We start from the raw sequence: 15895 nt of genomic DNA on the forward strand, positions 1-15895 counted from the left end.
TGACTTACCACTCTGACTGCAGTCTGTTCCAGGCATGTAGCTTTTTTCTCTTACAGTGGATGTGAATATTTAATGGTCTTGTAGTCTTGATGGTTAAGATAAGCATTATCCAGAAGTAGTTAATTGGCTGCCACTTTTTGTTCTGTGATTTAGGCAGTGACAGCAAACACATTTTTACCCTTTATCTGTTAAAGCAAATTGTTAGCATTCAAAGGCTCTCGTTTGGGTGGTTTGCCTTTCAGAAGGCCACTTGTGAAAGTCTTGAGTTGCTTTGCTCCTACATCCTGGAAGGTCTCCTGGCAGTGGTTGCTGCATGGGACATTTGAAAACTCCTGATTTTCTACTCTCTTGTTCCATGTGAACAATTCTTTCTTCTGTTTAACCTGGGGAAGTAATACAAACACAAGGGCTCGGAGAACTCCTTGTGAGGGAGCAAGTAAGGGTGGATGTCTCCGGAAAGGAAGGTGAGGTGGAAGCCAGGCAGTGGGGCAGGTTGAGACAGCAACCTTGGACAAGGGGTACAGTCCCACTGCACCCAAATGAGAAGAGCAGAGTGGGCCCCATGACTGTATCTTGGTTCAGCCAACAGTCCAACAAGCACCAGAGAAAGCCATAGTCCCAACACAGCTCTGATGTCACCCAAGAAGTCAAGATGGCCAGGCCAGAATCAGTATACATACAGCCTAGCTCAGGCAAGGACTTAAACGCAGCTCCCAGGCCAATGGGTGGCAGGAACAAGGGTGGAGGTCCCAGATGAGGCTGGTCCAGGTAATTACAGGCTGTTGTACCAGGGGCTCTGACACTCCTCAGCCTTGGCATGGATCTGCTCAGCTACCCAACTTCTGTTCCAGAGGGATCACTAGTAGACACTTCATATAAAAGAAATCCATTTTAGCTTCATGCAAAAAAGAAAACATGGCCCATCTGGAACAGGCCGTAACAACTCCTCCATTACTATCCATCTGCCACAAATGTTATATGGTGCTTAGAAAGAAATCTTTACAGCTCCATCTCCAGACTCTTTGCAACTTTCCCTTCTTGCTATTTCTGCTTGCTGAAAGGAGCCATACGGATTTTGTACTGAACGTTGCATAAATGCTAATATGTAAGTATACTTAGAGGTGGCATATGGGCAGTAGTAAATGGAAATGAGTGCTTTTTTGGTTCAGATTACACGGGCAAGTTCAGTGAAGCCAGATGCTGCAGTGGGTTAGTCAGGAAGCTTCATTCACCTGGAGTCCCAGGTTCGGATCTTGACTGGAGTTATTTCTGCACTTGGCTGCACTGGCTGACTATCGTGGTTTAACCTCAGCCGGCAACTAAGCACCACACAGCCGCTCGCTCACTCCCCCCCAGCAGGATCGGGGAGAGAATCGGGAGATAAAGACAGTTTAATAGGTAAAGCAAAAGCCACACACACAAGCAAAGCAAAACAAGGAATTCTTTCACTCCTTCCCATGGGCAGGAAGGTGTTCAGCCATCTCCAGGAAAGCAGGGCTCCATCACGTATAACGGTTACTTGGGAAGACAAACGCCATCACTCCGAACGTCCCCCCTTCCTTCTTCTTCCCCAGCTTTATATGCTGAGCATGACGTCATATGGTGTGGACTATCCCTTTGGTCAGTTGGGGTCAGCTGTCCCGGCCGTGTCCCCCTCCCAGCTTCTTGTGCACCCCCAGCCTCCTCGCTGGTGGGGTGGGGTGAGAGGCAGAAAAGGCCTTGACTCTGTGTCAGCACTGCTCAGCAGTGACTAAAACATCCCTGTGTTATCATCAACTCTGTTTCCAGCACAAATCCAAAACATAGCCCCATACTAGCTACTATGAAGAAAATTAACCCTACCCCAGCCAAAACCAGCACACTGACTTTGTCAACAGTACTGATGTTTGCTGGCAGATGTAGAGAATCCTGAAGACTTCATCCATTGTAAAAAAAACCCACAACATACAGTCTGATCTGGGTGATATTGTAGACCGGTCAGAGAGAGATCTCTGTCCTTTGGGGTACGTGTTAGAGTTATTTGTGTCAATTTAGAAAAGTCATGTTGTAGTCTAATAGCTGACAGAAAAGTCTGCTATAGCGAGTAGATGAAGGAAATTCTTTTAGCTTTGAATCATTGCTGAGCATCAGAAAGTCCTGGGATATGTGAGAGTCTGTGGGCTTCAGTGCCCTCTCTGTTGGGGAGGGCAACGTGATTCATTCTGGTGCAGTGCGTCACAGCTCCTGTTGTGCCTGCCCCGCTCAGGGAGCAGGAGCGTTCTCTGTGCTCAGGCAACAGGTATTTGAGCTGCGTCTGAAGGCTCTGGACTGAGTCCCATCTGGCAACCTCCAAGCGAGCTGATGTCTGCACAGTAACTGGCCGTGTTAAGAAATCTCCTACAAAATGGACTTTACTCTTCTCTATTTTTCAGTGTTTGGGGGATTTACTTGTAGAGCACCAAGCAGAAAAAAAAAATCCAAGTTGAGTAGAGATGGAAATTTTTCATGAAACTGTAGATAGAGCATCCCCTTTGATGATAATACCATAATTTTATCTGCTCTGATTAAAAGGTTAATTAGATTTAGAACATTTATACACAAAGGAAAAATGACAGCATCCTGACAGATTTTTACAGCTTGCTCAGGGGTTGGCTTACAGCAAATCCACTGTGGTCACTACATTTCCCACTTCTGTCACAGCCTGATGTCTCTTGTTTACAGCCTCGCCTGCAACATTAAATAGCAGCCATAAAGCATTTTGCCATTGGTCCTGCCAGCTGATGAGTCCATTTTAAAGCCTGCTCATTGCATTGCGTGCATTTCTCTTTGCATAGGGAAGTAGTTAGTTTTGAATGTCACCCAGTCCTATGAAGGCAAGTGGGAAGATGGATTATGCTGGCAGCGATCCATCCATCTGTTCATCTGCCAACACTAATGTTTAGCTTTTCAGGCTCCCAGTTGTCTTAAATAATGCTGACCTACAGGATCTGGGGTGGGAAAGGTCACGTAGCTCATTTTGTCTTCCATTTCTTAAGTGGTAATTAAACTTTCTGAGGTGTAACAGCTACACGCAGAAATTGTTGATGGGCAGTATTTATGAAGTTGAGGTTAAATCCTTTTCTGAGATACTGTGTTGCATGAGACTCTTACCATCACATTGGCTGCAGCATCCCCACTGTATCTTCTCAGAGTACTCCTTAAAAAAGGTGTTTACAAAGGATTCCTGTCTGTTTCCCATGAGTGATTGGGTGTCTGCGTAGACAATATTTCCTCTCTTTTGATTGGTATTACCAAGTTGTATCTATAGAGTGGTTTTGTCTCTCCTTGCTGTAGAGTGTTCAGCTTTGGGTAGGTGTGGGTACTCTGAGACAACCACAGAGGCTGCAGGCTTTCGGTGCTGTGCAGGAGCCAAGTTATTAGAAGAAAGCTGGTTGTTTGCCTGCAGCTCAGCCGTGATGCTCTTGGTTCAGCTCTTAGCAGTGCCTTGGTAATATAAACGTGCATGCAAGGGCTCTCATCAGCTACTATGATGGGTGTCTTATTTTTTCCCAGTTACAAAAAAATTAAAGATTAACAAGAATGTAGCAACATTCATGAGACATTTGGAATGTTTTGCAGAATGGAATGAAAGTAATGATACCTAACTCTGATTGCGAGGGTAATATAGAGCCCAGAGCTGATTGGGAGCAGCAAGCTTCAGGCCCTGCAGCAAGTTAGTAGCCTAGGAAGGGGCATGGGGTATCTTGTGACTCTGGATCCAGGGTGGGTCTTCTTCACACTTAACGTCATGGGGACTATGTGATGTAGCTAATATCCGAGATCCACAGCACAGGGAGAAGGGATCTCATTTACTGTCCTTCTCTTCTCCCTCCCTCACTTAGAAAGAGCTGCAGAACTGCTGCGTTTATTCTTACTTTTCTTCACAATCTTGCATGTGTAATGGCTGACGGGCACTGCAAGAAGATGCAGCTTACTTGTACAAAGTATCCAGTGCATTTGAGCAAACAAAACCGTTTTCTTACAGCTGGCTCTAAACAAAGGGGCATATCCTGCCTTCTCCTCCATCGCCTTTCACTATAGAGTAGGAACTGGTGGAGCACCAAAAAGAAAGAGTCCCTTGGCAATGTTGTTAAGTTAAAATATATAGATGTGGTTAGGAGCATCCCAAGAGCATATGCTTTGGTATTAATCAGTCTTAGAATTTGTTTCTTAATGGCGACTTTAAAAACATTGCCAGTAAGGCACGCATGATGTGATGCGTGTGGGGGCAGGTGAGGCCAGGTTTGAGTGTGGTGAGAAATCCCATGGATCTGTATTGCCTCCAGTCTGATCTCTCCAAATCCCATTCCTGTGGGGTCACCTGGGAGTTAATGCCCAGCTGGGGTCAAAGACAGCCCAGAGAGATTCTCCTATCTTGAATGCATCTGATATCGTTTTAAGTTAAATATCTTGATAGAAGGGATCTACTCTGAGAAACCTTTGGTGACCAGCTGTTTAGGGCACACCACACTTGGAAAGTTGCCCTCTGGAATATGTGTTCTTCACAGTGTGATGGGATTTGTGCCTAAAGGCATTTACCCTGGTGTCTCCGAGCGGAGGAACCCAGAGCTCCTGCCCAGTCCAAACTGGCCACTTCTGCTCAGCCCTGAGCTGCTCTGGGCAGTTCACCAGCTGCCATGTCTCTGCAGTCACAGAGTCGTTAGTAGAAAAATAATAGCTGCATACGCAGTAGAACAACAGTTCCCCACAGGCAGAGATCCAATTTCAAGAAGCTATTATGTTCCTATAGCCTTCTCTGTCTCCCAGTGCAATAAACCAGTTCCTGCCCCTATCTGGCCCCACCTGTTCGTGGTGATACCTCCTTTCTTCCACCCGTAGCACTCACAGCCCCCACATCCCCTTGCTTCTAGCTGGGGGAAAGGCCAAATGCTGCAGCTGGTTCTGCACTCTCTGCCCTGGCCAGCAGCAGGTCAAGCAGAGCAATTAAGCTTGCTAATTGCAAGCTACAACCTTTCCTACAGGGAAGACACGAACTGGAGTCTTCTCCAGTCATCGGTGTGCCTAAAGCTTCTAATACAGACAGGCAGGCAAAAGGAGCTAGGAAAAAGAATTAAAAATCATTTCCATAGCTAATTGAAATGGAGAGGAAGGGAAGAAGTGCAAATCCAACTTGAAAGAGCAGCCTTTGCCTCCGATAGTCAACTGGGAAAAATAACATACTGGAGCATTCAAGAATATGAAACGCAAGCAAATAAATGATGCTGACAGTCTGATCAAAGGGTTGCTATACAAGAGAGAGCCTCTGTCAGTGCTGGTCCGGCCTCCATGTGCTTAGGAACCTTGCCCAATAAATTTGATGAACAGCTACATGTAATGTAGGAGAAACTGACTGAATTTTGCTCTTGGGATCTGTTCCTGATGTAAAGTGCTTTCAGACTCCATAATCCATTAAAACTGCGTTTATCAAAAGATGGAAAAGAGAGGGGCAGGGTAATTTTGTCTCCAGTTCCTGAGTTCACATGGAGGCAAAGGATCTGCACACACAAGTAGACGGAAAAGCTAACACATCAATTGGATCTGATCTACACTGGGGCATTTACTGGCAAAACTGTCTGCATAATGATAGCGCTATAGATACTGCTTCCCTGTGGATATACTTCTTCTGTAATAACAGATCCAAACCAATAACAACTTTCTGGAGTAAGAGAGCCCATCAGGTGATGGAGTGGTACATGGCTGGAGTGGTACCACTGTTTGGAGTAAAAAGTTCTCTAGTGAGTTTGTATGTGTGTAAGACAACTCCTAGACATAAAACACAGCAGAAAAGATGAGAGTCTTTGCTAGGACAAAAAGCATACTCTGAAATTTACTAATCATAATAAAATCCCTCCCAAAACAAGGCATCTTGCAGTTTGTACACCCCTTGGTGGGCTTAGATAAATAGCATGTGCAGAGGAAGAGGGAGTTCCGCTGGGACTTTATCACTTCTTCATCAATATGTCACCAACCTGAATTAGGAATGTTTTTCCCAGAGAAAGCAAGACCAAAGAGAGAACTGGTATTTTAGGAAGATGGTTCCTGTGTCCCAAATCCCTAGAACACTTGGGCAAGGTGAGAGGGCCCAATTGTGACTAGAGCGCAGCCTGTCCTTGCCAGCGGTCATTACTCAGCTAGGATGAAGAGTAAAAGATTACGCTAAACTGTATATTGCAGAGTAGGAAGCTGTGAGAGAGCCCACGACACCACCTTTGGAGAGTGCACAGCGCTGAGCCTCAGGAAAATGGAGCAAAAAACTGTGCAGCAGCAGCTTTTCCACGCTTGAAACAGCTCTGGAGAGGCAGGGGGTTCCCAGTGGCTATCATGGCAGCTGAATGCCACTTGTGATAAGGCATCCTGAGAGCTGGGGAAAATCCTGGCTCTGTGCCTACTGGCACAGGTCCAGGTGATTTCACTGGAGCCAAGATTTTTATTCTGTATGTGAAATGAATTGCCAGGGTGAAGCTGCAAAAATAACGCCTGGTAATGAAATCCGCTTGCAGCAGTGCGCCTATGCGCCAGAGCCCTGCTGCGAGCAGGAGTGTTTGCACTGGCTCAGAAGAACACCATGTTGTTCTTGTAAGAGGGAGGATGAGTCAGGAAGTGTGAAGTGCCACTGAATTCGTCTAGGATGTCACACAACTGCCCACTTGTAGGCAAAATCACATTTTCCTGGGGGATTTTTTTGACCCACTTTGTTTGTTTGTTTGTTTGCTAGCTTTCCCTGAATTCCCACCAACCCCAGGGACTATCCATCAATATCACCATAGCAACAAAAAGTCATTAATGGTATCCTGCCTATTGACAGTCAGAGTCTACACGGTGCTGAGCTGGGTGGTGAGCCATCGCCATCAGCTTCAAGGAGAAAGGCGAGTGCTCAGGATCTCTCTGGGATCACTCCTCTCGTTCTCCCTCCCCTACATCTCCCCAGAGAGGTCCTGCATTGCATGTTGCCAATAAAGGACACATTTCTTCCCTTAGCAAGTTATGTGCAGTGTGTGCTGTAGGGAACGGCTGCCAGGAAAAGATGGGGCTGGATTTGCTGCACAAGTAAGGATAAACGTGCCTCTCTGGGTTTGTTTGCATGGGGCTGTGGCACTGAGAGACACTTTACATTGCAAATAAGCAACTTACCCTGAAAACCTACAGGGAGTTCAGAGCAAAGCAGGAGGCTCAGGGGCCGGGAAAGGGGAACAGCAGGCTAAACTGCACAGAGAGATAAAAGACATGTCATATAATTCTGCTAAATGGTGAAGGAAGGGAAATTCTCAGCCAGTGTAAATTAGCATTGACAAGCTATACTGATTTACACCCAGCTTATGGTCTGGCCCACAGTCTAATCAGCTGAAAAACATCAGCATCTGAAAGGGAGGGGGTTGTTTAGAGAGGCCCGTGGGAGGAGTTGGGGATTGAGGCGTTGAAAATGTGCAAAAAAAGAAGAAAAGAAATTCTCCTAGGTAGGTAGGGAAAAGCTTGTGATGTTCCCCAGGGCTGATGCAGAGGCAGAGCCTGGCCAGCTGCACCAGTTCCCTGTCAGGACTGTGACTGCCTGGTAGCAGGCAACATGCAGCGCTGGACCTTCTGAGGACAAATCCCTCAACTGAGACAGCTGACAGGTACAGTCCTCCCAGATTTTCTGTAGGAGCATTGCTAAATACCTCCACACTCAGAGGAATGAGAAGTGTGACTGCCCGTGGCCATCCACGCCCTTGCCAGGACTGCTGACACTACTGCCATCCAGATTTCCTCAAGGCGAACCTGCCTCCGCCAGCAATATGCCAAAGTGCCTGACAGCTTTGGGATGTGACCAAATGAGGCGCAGGATGAGATCATCCATCTCCCTCACCCTCCTGAACACCTCCTTCCTCCCCCAAGCCTCTCTCTGAGCTCACCGATGAGGCGTGTGTTGCTGGCTTGGAAGGACTCTGCTCCTTCACCTTCCATCGGCTTTGGGGGGTGCTGGACTAGGTCTCAGTGCAAAGTTGATGAACTGAAATCAATAGAGTGAGGTTGGGGGATTTCTTTTCCCACTAGTGAGATGAGAGTCAGGGTTCATACTGCCTTGTTGGAAAGACCCATGCAGTAGGCCACTAGTGCACTCAGAATTTGAGGTTTATGGCTGTGCTGCAAAATACATCTTTCTGGTAAAAGGAAGGGAGCAGAAACTTGATGTACACCTTATTCTTAGAATTAATGTGTGATTTCTTTCCTCTGCCCTATGCATTTTAAGGATTGGGATGGGACTCTTGGGGTAAGGTTAGAACAAGGAATTAGGAATCCCTTCAGCAACCCTGATGGATCCAACTGTATAGTAATCTGGTCTTCTGTTGTCTTCCTGGCACAGGTGGAGGTAACGTAACAGGACATGGGAAAAGCTGTGTTTCTGTGTTCCCTGTTGATCATTTATTGCTAGTCCAGCCAGGATTATTTCCACCTTGAAAAAATCCAGCACCATGACTCAGGCCCTGCACATCATGAGATTAAATCATGTGTTAAATGATGATGTTAAAAAAAAGCCTGATTTTTTTTTCATTTAGTGTGACTTGGCTTTCTACCTCTATCTTGCCAGAGAGTGAGTGAAAACTGTGAGTTGAAAAGCCAGTCTTCAGTGTACGCTGGAAGAAAACATTCAGCTGAGCGCTTACGTGAAGGCTCTGTTGATCCTCATCCCACGCTGCAAGGAGAAGGGAGTGGCCAGCGCCTTCCTGCTACTGGCGTGATTTACTTCTCTCTCTCAGTTCTCATGTTCACCTAATCCAACATGCCCCCTGATTTTTTTGCACTGTCCCCTCTGCCTTCATAAAACACATGCAGAGGATCAAGACGGTTTTAGATGATCTGAGATGTAGCTCCCCACCTCATCAGCTACCAACTGCAGACATGCTCTATCTGTGTCTGCTCTTTCCAAAATTATCTGCCACTGATCACTGCTGGAGACAGGCCTCTAGGCTGGCAGTACTGGGCTGGCTCACAAAGGCATGTCTAGCAATCAACTGAGTGTTGGCGGGGTTGTGCTGGGGGTGCGCCTCTGTCAGCTGGGAGCCAGAGGAGAATGGTCTGGAGCTGGCAGTGGGAAGTTATAACTGATGTTGGACCCTTTGCTGGGGCTGAGCTTTTAGTGACAGCCTTGACCTTTTCTGCCCGTCCCCCAGGAATAATAAATTCACTTGTAGCCATATTGTGACCATTTTTTGCAGTTAGCACTGATGTTACATCTATGCAGAGTAGGAATTTGGAGGAGGAGTGGAGGTGCCAGGTTGTAAAGTACAACAATATGGCTTTGTACTTCCCAGATCTCATGGGGGGCTGGATAGGTTTTCCTGGCTCAGGTTTGCCTCTGAGAACTGCATGTGTCTGAGCCAGGGAGCTTGGAGCCAGGTATGGAGCAGGGTTGGAGGCTGTGCTCAGCTCATGTCTGTTTCTCACGAGGCTGATAGTGCTTGCTGTGTGTGTATGCCAGGACCAAGGTGGGTGGTGGGCAAGATCTGCTCTGCATGACCCAAAGGCATGGGAATGCTTGGTTTATGGTGTGTACACGGGACAGGGGAAACCACCTGGGTCCTGAACATCCACTAACTCAAGCCTAAGCACTGGCTCGGCTTGGTTATAACCCCCATGGGCTTTTTCTCCAGCTGTAAGAGGGGAGCAGAGTGGCTTATGGTGTTACAGAGAAGTGCAGGATCTATCAATCAGATGCACCCTGCAGGTTCATAGGTGCTGTGGGTGATCTGTCCCAGGAGAGGACTTTATTGCAAATAGGACTTTCTTCCTCCTGAGAAGGAGTCATCCAAAGGAGCTTTGTGGCCAATCAGGGTGTTGACTCACTGGAAGCTTGGCAGATGATGGGTGATGCCATCTCCTGGTGTGCTTCACAGTCAATGCTGCCAAGCAACTCCAGCTGGGACACATGATGGGGGTGTCACACTGGTGTCTCCAGAAGCATTTGTTACAGTAACTAACATACTCATCCTTCCTTTGTTGCAAGGTGAATGCTAATCCTCTCAAGCTCCATTCCCACTGCTGCATTGTCAGCAGGACTGTTGGAGCAATATTGTCCAAGAGATTGAGTGGTGTATTGGTGAAACAAAAAAAAAAAATCTTTCCCAAAGCAAGGAATCAAGAGGGAATGCAGGTTAGTATGCCTGAAATCAATGTGCTGGAATGCCTGCCCTTAGAGGTAGGCTGGAAGCATCATGTCATCACAGCCTTTCTGAAGGAGGAACACAAGGAGAAAACCATGCTGTGACACAAGAAGAAGAGAGCAGACTTAGAGAGCAGCCAGAAAAATTAATCACAGGTACTGCTGCCAAGTGCACAGATGTGTGGAGCAGTAGGGCTTCTCAGGTGAAATTTTTCATGTCAATAAAGCAAAGTTCCCAAACAGCTTAAAAACCTCACAGAAAAGGAGCCAAGAATGCTTAAGACCTTCAAGTGATTCCATAAAATTTTGAGATTAGCTTTTCCACTGCCTTGAGACTATTTAGGAGCCAATCTCACCAAAATAGAGGTTCACATGAAGTTATGGTGATTCCTACAATCTCCCTGGTGGAACTGAGTGTACCATAGCAGAATGTTCCCATGATGATCAACAGATAATGTGGACAGATTCTTCTCTGGCACATCTGGCTGGCACGTGTCTAGCCAGCAACCTTTGGGCTGCTCTGCTCAGCCAGCCCTGACCATAGCCAAGACCAGTTCTTTTTCTGGAGGCAATGGTAATGGTGGTGATGCTTCAGAAGTGGTACCTGTTAAGCAGCAGCCACAGATGGGCTGTGTAAACTTGTGTTGAATGCAGTGGGATGGAGGAAGAGTTGGGGAAGCAGGAAAAAAAAAACGAAAAGAATGAGAAGAGAATGTGAACAGAGGAAAATGATTAGACAATATCATGTGACAAGGCAAGCAGCTCATTGCACAGCAGAAATTTAATGCCATTGCCTGTGCTCTCAGCAACCCCCTAGAACCTGGGCTGTGCTGGATCTTCAGAGGTTCAAGAGAGACTTTGTTCCCCATGCTAAGCTGTCTCTGAGATGACATGGTCCATGCTTATGATTAAGCTGAGAACACAAGGACTATAAATACAGTGAGCAGACTATAGAAGTTATGGTTCTCTCTATATTACCTAGTTTTGAAACCAAGATGGCGGTTGTTCCTCTTGTTAGTGATCCTGATTTGTGCCATGGAGCAGACAATGAAAGCAGTGACAGTTCTGTAAACTCAAGGAAAGTTACGCTCAGCTGTTTATCCTAGGAAGGAAAAGAAACCCAGGAAATTGTATTGGTTTAGATAACTACTGTGGCTGTACCTCTCCTGCTGCAATTAACAGACACTATATAAGCCCTGTTCCTGTTTCAGCTGCTAGAACAGACAAAAAAAACCCAAGAAATATAACTGCAGTCACCTAATCATCCTACTGCGTCAACTAGTTCCTGCAGCACAGCTCTGGTTAAGTGAACAGCTAAGAAAGCAAATACAGCCAAGGCACCTTTATTTTTTCTTGTTAACTTGAAAAAATAGATGTATCTGGCATTCTTTCCCTTGAGATTGCTGCTGTTCTGCTAAGCACCTGAAGTGATGTGCATGACACGGCAGCAGACAGATCATGCTGTGTCCATGAGGTTTGCTGTATCAGATAGCAAAAAACTCACAGCAGTATCGTAGCTTGCTAAAATCCTTTGTACAGCTCTTTGAAATGTGCCTTTCGCATCTCTCTACTTGGTTAGATCTCTGAAATAAAAGGGAGACTGTACTCCATAATAAACCAACCTCTGTACTGTGGTGCAATTTGCAAAACCCAATGCAGAGAAATTAGAATAAGACCCGAAGGTTAGTTTAATCTGTTATTTCAGGATCGATTAAGGTGGCTCTGGTTACTCCCCTCCCCTGGAAACAGTTTGGTGTGATGACCATGACTCAGAAGTTAATTTGCTTGTGACTGGGATGTTGTAAATGTGGAGAGTGGAAAGTGTACCAGACTCACTTATCTCTCTGATCAAGGCAGGAGAGGCCAGACAATAGCAAGCTGCTCTCCACCATCTCATGGAACAATCTTCCCTGTTTGACAAGTCTATCGAGCAAATCTTGCTGCAGTGAACTCTGTGAAGCAGCACTGGCAAACCTACTCAGCCCTGCCAGATTTGGTGGCCTCTTTTCCTCAGGCCTTGTGAGGCTCTGTGGTCCCCTGTCCTGATGTCCCTGGAGTCCCTGGACATGACTGGTCCTCTCCACAATGCTTTTCACCAGCACTGAACAACTTATCCTGTGCCTGCCTGCTTCATCCTCCTGACGCTTTGTCTGGTGCTTTGCTGGGAAGGTCAGCCAGGCAGAACGGTTCTTATGTGTATGGGAAGGAATAATTTATCCTTCAAACTTTAATCCTTAAGAAGCAAGTTCTTTGGGGGGATTTTGCAGGAAAATGAAGGTTAGTGGCAAGTCTCCAAGCAAGCACTTATCAGAGTAGTGGAGAAGTTGATTAAACAGAATCACATGGTAGAAAATAAGCTGAGCACACGATGCCTTTAGTTTTATGCTCACTTAAGGCGTGAGGCTCATAACCACCAGGAGCTTTTCAGTGCCTGAGCCAGGGCACAGGCAAATGTTGCAGAGACAACATGATCAAAGAGCAATGATGTACCATTTCCACAGCGGCAGCCAACACTAAGCTCCTTTTTGCTATTTGGCCTGGAATAAGTCAGCATTGGCCTGGAAGATTGCTGAACTAGAATAAAGCCCTAGCTTTGGGGAAGTGTGAACAGGACTGCCTGGAAGTACCCAGGTAGGTAACTGAAGGAGTGCAGCATCAACCCACGGTGCTCACGTACGCCAGGGAGCAACAAAGAACTGGCAAGTCACTGCTTGGTTTAGAAGAGAACACAGGGTGCATTAGGACTGCTTTGTACCTTTAGGAGAGGGTGAGTTAGGACCCTGAGTTGGGTCACCATGTGAGAGATCGGCATTTACTTCTCTCCAGTGCCTCACACTTCTGTGGCATTTGCTAGTTTCCATACCTGGGATCACCTGCTGTAGACTGCAGTTATAGCTCTGAGGTGGTGGGAGGACAAACTCTTTCATGTTGCTGTAGTTCCCAGTGTTTCTTCGATGGTGACCGTGTAAGACTGCAGCTAAAGCTCTGAGGTGGTGGGAGGACAAACTCTTTCATGTTGCTGTAGTTCCCAGTGTTTCTTTGATGGTGACCGTGTAAGACTGCAGCTAAATATTCTGTATGTACAGTGAGCCTACAAGGATGTGCTGTAAGATCATCTTTAGCATATCAACCATAAGCATATTAACTCAGATGTTTTTTTTCTGTCTCCATCTCATGCTCTCCTCAAGCAGAGTGCCCAGAACATGCTTGTGGCCATGTTACTTTAAAGCTGAATGTGTAGACGCGTGCTTTATATTATAGCAGTGTCACTGACCTGACAAATGCAGGCATCTGAGCTGAAACTGTGATCCTGTTGCTGTGTACTGTGAGGGATGGAGCACAAGAACAGGGGAAGGAGGGAGAAGGGCTCAGTGTTTCCTGGTTACAGGCCAGGTCAGAATTATCTGGTGTTCTAGAGAGACCTCTGCTTTCTTCCTGCTCCAAGCATCGCTGGGCAGCGGGGGAAGCAGGCTGTGCCTCAGCACAGCCGGTCCCCCTCCACAGGTCATGACTTGGGCAGCAGTTGGCCTGGGTGATCAGTGAAATTAAGCTTAGCTACCTGACATGCTGTGCACAGCCCTCAGGGTAGTGACATGGGGGTATTGGGCAAGATTAGAAGAGTTCAGTAGGAAAGAGATGGTCCTTTCAAGGATGGAGTGACAGGGAAGAAAGGTGCTCCTGTCCAAGCTGGCTGTTATGAGATCCCCAGAGCTGCCTTGCAGGCGTGAGGCAAAACGGAGCTCACTGATTTCTGAGGCTCCCTCTCACTCCAGCCGGGGCACCAAACCCCCTTGCACGCCCACCTGTGAGCTATATCCACGTGCACCTTTGCTTTGAGCTCTCCTGAAAGTATCAAAGGGACTTCCCATGTCTGAAGTGTTTTCTTAGAGCTAAAAGTTGCTTTTTAGAGAAAGAAAACTCAGCTCTGATGGGTGATAAAGATTAAAATAAATTATTTGGAAACAAAGTTCCCCTCTTCCTCCACTTAATCCAGTAATTTTTGGTGCCTGCCTACCTGTCAGCAAACTCTGCACAGCCTCCTCTGGAAAGTCTCTGTCTCCTGCTGTCTCTCACAGCCAGCTCTGGCTGTTCTCTGTCTTCTCTGGGTCCTCTGCTCTGCAAACCTGCCACTGGCTGCCCCTCTCTGTCCTTCACTCTCTGCCTGCCCCACTCTGCCTGCAGGAGGTTTCTCCCAGCTGCTCCTTCCCTGAAAGCAACTTTTGCCACCCCACGCGCATCTTCTGGAATATCCTGCCCTGGCAAAGCAGCAGCAGGTCCCTGCTGCCTGGAGGTGCTCATGAGCACTGGCACCTTCCACACCCGCTGGGGAAATCAGCCTCTGCCCTCCTGCGGGGCAAAGGGGTACCCTCTCCTGCCAGTGGGTTTGAGGCATTCCCCCGTGTAACAGAGGGACACAACCCCCCCCCCGTGGTTTGTGCCACACACCTGAGCAGGCAGGGCCTGTGGGCGCCCACACCTGGTGTCACTGCAGCTGTCCTGCAGCCCAAAGAGGGGTCAGCACTACATGCCCCAGCAGTGAACTTCCACCTGAAGAGACCATGAGGACACAAGCCAGTTGTATTTTCAGTGCTGCCCCGTCTGTTGGTGAAGGGAGCAGCCACAGACAGATCCCACCCCATCATTTCTGTGCCTCTGCTTCCTTGCTCTTCTCGTGACTGCTTCTCCCCTTGCCTGTGCACTTTCTTCTCCGGCTCCCTCACTCTGACATGCGCACACGCAGAGCTTGCCAAGCAAGCATGTAGCACAGGAGCATGCCCCACATGGGCCTTGGTTTCTCTTCAGGCCTTACTGTGTATAACTCCTTGCCTTGGGCAAGGACCACTTTATTCTCAGCTCTCACTACAGCAAGGGTGGTTTTCTCTTTCTACTTGGTCTGAAAGCAGAGTGCAGAAAGTACACAGTGGCTTTTAGTCCTGTGGCTGTGACCTGATCACAGACCAACCTGACAGGCCATGGCATCTCTCATTAACAGCACTTTCTCACAGGAGCCCTTCAGCACTACCAGGAGCCCGGTTCCCTACTCAGTGACTGGCTCTCACTTCATCTCATTCTCTCTTTCTTGACAGATCATGTTATAACCTATGATCACAGAAAGTCCTGATCCTCACGTTTCTCTGCTGTCACCTGTGGGCTCCTCCAGAGCCGCGAAGAAGGGGGAACTCCAGCCCCACCATGAGAAGACTGGGTGAGAAGTGCCTGTGACACCTTGGGGAGCAGCCACACCTTGAGAGCTAGTTTTAATTTTTATTTTTAGCAATTATGAAGGACGGAAATAATGTTCTCCATTCAGTGGTGATCCACAGCAGCAGCTCTGCCTTCCCTCTCTGGGATTAGATTAGAGATAGTTTCATTAAGGCAGGGAAAATATGCTAATTTGAACTACTCTAAGCAAGGGGTGAATCAAGCTACCAGCGAGTTACGAAGATTGGCTTCCAGACAATATACTGCCTCAGACCTCTCCTCAAATGGAAGATGTCTGTTGGTGCCTTACATGGTTAGATGCCTGAGGTGTCTTATCCTTCAGGGAGTAACAAGCCTTTTCATTCCCCTCCTGGTCAAGGTGGCTGTGCTGCCTGAATGGTTGGCAGTGTGTGGAGAACCTAGCTGCACTACAAAGCAAACAGTCTGGGCTGTAACTTGCATGGTCTGTCTTGCTTTACCAAGACCTCTTCCTGGGTGTTTAACCTGGTTGGTTCTTGCCTGGCTTGTTTTTAGAGA

This window comes from Pygoscelis adeliae, unplaced genomic scaffold (assembly GCF_000699105.1).
Source record: "Pygoscelis adeliae isolate BGI_AS28 unplaced genomic scaffold, ASM69910v1 Scaffold227, whole genome shotgun sequence".
NCBI classification, from domain to species: Eukaryota; Metazoa; Chordata; class Aves; order Sphenisciformes; family Spheniscidae; genus Pygoscelis; species Pygoscelis adeliae.